Here is a 5,931-nt window from a genome sequence, read left to right on the forward strand (position 1 = left end):
AGGACTATGGTTAACTGCTCCTCAGATCTCTGCAGGGTAAATCCAGACAGCTAGCTAGACTATCTGTCCAGTCTGAGTTTTCTGTTGCACGACTAAAACAACTTTTGAACGTACACGTTCCACCAAAACAAGTTCCTTCCCGAGGCTATTTGGCAGAGGCACCGTTGCTCCGTCCGGCGCTTAGCACCGCTCATGACGATTGTGATTGGTTTAAAGAAGTGCCAATAAACCAGAGCACGTTTTTCTCCCATCCCGGAATGTTGTGTGGACTAGCCAGACCCTCCTCCGCAGCGCTGTGGAGGAAGCCTAAAATCTCTTGTTTCTCAAACCAACTCTGGTGGCTTGGACAGGACAGATCGTGTCACGCTGTTACAACAGATTTCATCATTTCATCACGTACGATACATCTCAGTTAACTTTGTGACTTACCTCGGCTATATTTCTAAAGTTTATTAATCTTCGCATACCCCAGATTGCCTGTGAACAACCCTCCACAGAACAGATGTGAACTCAGACGTTATTAGTCGCTGGTTAAACACGTACGGTAGCAGGGGAGAGCAATACCAACAGCAACTGTGATGTTTCCCAGTCGAGAACTTTAGAAGTAAAAGTCCATCCCCCCACTTAGATGCCAACATGTTTTGCTGCTTGTGTAGACACTGGTCCCTGAGGCTACATCTACACTACTACGGTTTGGTTTAAAAAGGAATATCTTTTGCTACGTTAACGCCTCCCGTCCACACTACTTCGGCATTTTTGAGCCCCTAAAACGGAGACACTTGGGAACACTGACGCCCCGCCGTTTTGGTTTGAAAACTGCGAGGTTGCTTTGTAGTCTGGACGGACACAAACAGAGACTTTTGGAAAACCACGACGCACGTCAGTCAGTCTCGTTTAGGTAGGCTTTTCAGTAACAGTTCCACCTCGTCGTCGGTCCAAGCAAATAAATCCCTGGACTTCGCTGTTGTTGTTCTTTCTCCAAAGTGTTTTCAATTTAGACATCCAACGTTTTTAACCTCATCGTAACATCAGACAATCTGCTTCCTTACACTGGCACACGAATGCCCAATGTATGTGAATGTGTGAATGGTCATGTGATATGCGTTGTCACACGTGTCAATATAGACGGAGATTAGTTCTGCTACTGAAGCTAAAAATCTTGTGTAGGCGGAGATTGTTTTTGTCTCAAAACACTGTTTAAAGATGAAAACGTAGCAGTGTGGATGTAGCCTGAGCCTTTTCAGTGATTCTTGTTGTTGTGGTTGTTAAACATCGGCGCTCTCTTTGATTCTGAGTGGCTGACACCCAAAGCTGACGTCTACTGTTGATGCTAAAAATAAAGAAAAACTGAGACATTTGAGCTGTCAGAGTCTATTTGAAGTTGTATTCGAAATATCTCAACATGACATCTTCTGCATTTTGCCATCCTCTGGAGTTAAAACAATAAAAGTGCAAAATTCACCCAGAAATGAAGTAAAATTCTTGTAGACAGTTTTTTTCTGCTTCTTGCACAGCAATCAAAAGGAACTGACGAGCCGTATTGATAAGAAATGTATTGATACAATCCTCATGATGCCCTAATTCAGTTTCTGTTTTGTGAAATTGGCTTATTGAAAGGTTAGGCAGATTACAAGGGGGCACTGACTGTGTAATTGCAGCTCTCGGGCCAGAGGACCTTTGTTGCACGACATCACCCTCATTTCCTGTCTTCTCTCTGTAGTCTAAAAAAAAGGCATACAAAATACCCCCCTTTCTAAGCCATGTGGACACCCTGTTTGTTTCTTTTTTTGCTTGAGAAAAAAATTGACGGTGCCGGTTGGGGGTGTGATAAACAGTGGCAATAATAGTCATAATAAAGATAATGGATCTATGAAGAGAAATAGTAGTTGTAGTAGTTCATGTTGTAGCAGGGCACTGCAGGACATCACAGGGCATAGCAGGGCACAGCAGGATGTAGCAGGATGTAGCAGGGCACTGCAGGGCGTTACAGGACGTAGCAGGATGTAGCAGGGCACTGCAGGGCGTTACAGGACGTAGCAGGATGTAGCAGGGCACTGCAGGGCGTTACAGGACGTAGCAGGATGTAGCAGGGCACTGCAGAGCGTAGCAGGGTGTAGCAGGGAAGAGCAGGGCGAGGAGCAGGACCACGGCGACAGCTGCAACCATGATTTAGGTGCCACCCTAATCCCAGGACTGCTGAGCGAAAAAACATAAGGACTCCGGGGAATAAGCTCCCCAGAGCTAAGTTAGCATTACTGGGACATGGATGCACACAGATGGAAAACGAGAGGAGAGAGCAGCTCAGTGTGTCAAAGGAAGTCCCCCGGTAGTCTAAAACTATAACAGCATAACTAAGAGCTGGTACAAAGCAAACCTGAGCCAGCTCTATAAGGGTTGGTAGATGAATCTGACGACTATGAAGAGAAGCAGAGAAGAGAAGGGGTGCAGTGTCTGCAGCTATAACACCCCCGCCCCCTCCCCCCCCCGCCAGTCTAGGCAAACGCTGCAACTCCTCACTCCCTAACTATAAACTTTATCAAGCTTATGCATAAGTAATGCATAGACTGAAAAAATATGAATTCATATTACTTTGCACTCAGAAACTGTATCATGAAAGCCAGTCAGCCTTTCCGAGCAAAAGATGTGTGCTGTTTCCTTTTTCTGTCTTCTTTTCAAAAGTTAGTGCAGATTAATTAGAAAGTTTGTCAAAATGCAGCAGTTCGGTATGAAAAGGTTACTTTAGAAGTTGTGAATGCAACTTTCAGTTCTCAGATTTCAGAGCTTTGACCACCACAAATACATTATCAATTCTCAAAGTCTTTTGTTGGTCTATCAGAGCAGAATTTGATTTCTTTGCCTCTTCAATGATTCCTTCTTTTTACACCTGGAAAGCATAGACTGTCTGTGTTTTCATCATAAACTTTTTACTTTATTGTTTTTACTTCATCAAAGTTAATTGGAACATTTTGGTCGCCTAAAAATTCCACTCATTCTGCCAACCAAGCTAGCTGGCTACCGCTAGCGCTATCTGGTTACTTTGCGTCATCCTCCCCAGCTCCACCCTCTCGTCCAAACATCCTCACATCCGGTTTACAAAAAAACCAAGATGGCCATATTGCCGAACTGAGGGTTCAAAACGGCAGTCCACAAACCAATGGGTAACTTCAAGGCTGCTACATCCATTATTTTTACAGTCTATTAGGGCTGGGTTTCGTCAATGATTTTCCAAATTGATTCGATTCAGAATTACAAGGTCCCGAATTGATTTTTTTCGCCATTTAATTGTATTCCCAATTGGATTTTTATTTTCGAATCGGTATCAATTAGCTTCGGAACATTGCAGTTACAAAACCAATTTAGCTTGGGTATGAAAGAGATTCTACAATTGTACAAGGTTTCCTCAAACCTGGTGCATTATTACAAGTATCAATGTTTACATTAAGAAGTGATCCCAAAGCTGTTACATGAATGTACTTTTTATTTCACATGAACACAGCAGTCAACACAATAAAGTGCAGGTCTACAGACTCAGATACAGTCGGTGAGTATTGAGGGATATTTCATTCAGATATATTGAGGTAAGAGTCCAAGGGACCCCTTGGAAAATGCCCATGCCAATTTTTTCCCTGACCAAACTGTAGCCTAACTTTGGAGGGTTATTTAACCCCCTTCCCAAACAGCTAACATGACACAATTGGTACCAATGGATTCCTTAGGTTGATTCTTGGAAATCCATTTAAATCGGAACATCTTATTTAAACCCAGTCCTACAGTCTATGGTGGAAAGTCACTGAAACATGTACTGCTAATGGACCGCTGGAGCGGAATCATTGATTTATTAGTATTTATATCAGGGCTGAACGATTCGGGGGGAAAAATCTATTTGGGATTTTTCTGCCAAATATTACAATTATGATTCGATTTAATTTCGAATAGATTCTACTCCGCTGGAGTATGTAGACAGGCCTTTCCACGTAAGGTTGGGTTGTTTGGGCTCCACCGTACAAAGATTCTTTAGACAACAGTTTGCTTCCAGCTGTTTGTGTTTGTTTTTGTCCTCTTTCAAGATGTCCTCATGCACAAAACGGCTCCACAAAGAAATGGTTTTCCCCGTTTGGTGTGGAGGAACTTGGCTGGTCTGCATAGAGCCCTCACCCCCATCACTGCAGCCAGCATCAAACAGCTGGATAAATGCCTAAAAACCAGAAGAATGGAAGCTGTTAGAGCGGCGTCAGCATGCTTCAAAACAACGTCTGAAACAATGGAAGGATGGATTGCCCAGGTGAGAGAGCATGCAGGCTTTAAACTGTTCTCAAGCTCTCCCTTTTCATCTTTCACTCAACTACGTCCTTCACTTTTTTGTATTTATAAAGAGTGCAAGATCATTGATGTCTTTGAGTAAAGTGTGCAGATGTTTCCCCATTTGAACGATTATGCTGTCTCACCTCCAGTGGTGGAATGTAACTAAGTACATTTACTCAAGTACTGTACTTACACTAAGTACAAATGTGTACTTTACTTGAGTCTTTTTCTTTTCATGCCACTTTCTACTTCTACTCCGCTACATTTCAGAGAAAAATATTGTACTTTTTACTCCACTACATTCATCTGACAGCTTTAGTTACTAGTTACTTACAAATTAAGATTTTTGCACACACAAAACATGCACTTTATAAAATATGATGTTTTATTATAAATTAAACAACCCAACAATATAACGGCTACAAGTCCAGCTGAAATGATTAGACCATTAAACACACAACTGTTTGGATCCTTTCCAGTTTCTAAAAGTTCCTTCCTGAGACTATTTTGCAGAGCCACCGTCGCTGCATCCGGAGCTTAGCGCCGCCCAACACGATTGTGATTGGTTTAAAGAAATGCAAACAACTCAGAGGGCCCTATCTTTCACCCGGCGCAGGGCAGCGCAAAGCCCGACGCAAGTGTCTTTGCTAGTTTAAGACTGACGCAGTTGTCAATTTCCGTCCAGTGTCCGCGTCGTTTAAATAGCAAATGCACCTGCACCCATGGGCGTGCTGGTCTTACAGGGAGGCGTGTTTGAATTTCATCTTGGGGATGAATAAAGTATCTATCTATCTATCTATCTATCTATCTATCTATGTGTTCAAGTGCATTCTTGGCATATTGCTATCTTGAGGCAGCGGGAAGTGATCGCGCCATTGATCAACAAAAACCTGGTCTAAAGTCAATAACGCAGCATTTCATTGTTATTTTAACAGCAAATTAGTAAATACGCCTAGGCTTATGCACAGCGCGCGCACGCTATGCTTGTTACACACACAGGGACACACAGCAGCACACAAGCATGCAGAAGATTACAAATAAAAATATTACGGTGCAAATCCGCCATCATAATAGCAATGCTCCAAGGTCCAACCGCGCCTGGCTTTTAAAGGGAATGGGAGATGATCTCTGATTGGTTTATTGCATGTTACGCCCAAAACACACCTATGATTAATGAAGACACTAAGTACAACCCTTTTGAACCATGCGCCCGGCGCGCAGAACCATTTTTCCCGCTGTCAAACTAGCAAAAGTGGATTTGGACACGCCCTAAATGCACCTGCACCAGGCGCTTCACGCTATGCGCTTAGATCGTTTTCTCCTATCCCAGTATGTATGTGTGGTGTAGCCAGACGTTACTTCACAGCGCTGTGGAGATAGAGCTGGCAATGCAAACTACTTAAGACCTGCCAAAGTTTGTGAGCCCTACAGAAAGATGACTTGTGCTTCCCCCTCTTTGTAGTTTATATTCCATCACTGAGCTTCTGTATTAGTTGATATTCAAAGACAGAGTTCCTCAAGTGTTTTTTATCTTCGTTCCCTCGGCAAAGAATTTTTTTTCCCAGTCTGGCTTTTGGCCATCAGAGCTCGAGATATGACTCACCCAGAGGGTACTCAGACGTCCCCCCT

At 43.1% G+C, this 5,931-nt stretch overlaps 1 long non-coding RNA gene across 1 annotated transcript; it reads left to right on the forward strand.

Moving 5' to 3' along the window:
* Positions 1 to 213: 213 nt before the first annotated feature.
* LOC116067315 lies at positions 214 to 4,504 on the forward strand. Its single transcript, XR_004109170.2, has 3 exons — positions 214 to 604; positions 4,068 to 4,282; positions 4,374 to 4,504. It is a non-coding gene; the product is annotated as an uncharacterized LOC116067315 (long non-coding RNA).
* The last annotated feature ends 1,427 nt before the right edge of the window (positions 4,505 to 5,931 follow it).

This window comes from Sander lucioperca, chromosome 3, assembly GCF_008315115.2.
Source record: "Sander lucioperca isolate FBNREF2018 chromosome 3, SLUC_FBN_1.2, whole genome shotgun sequence".
In the NCBI taxonomy this organism is placed as follows: domain Eukaryota; kingdom Metazoa; phylum Chordata; class Actinopteri; order Perciformes; family Percidae; genus Sander; species Sander lucioperca.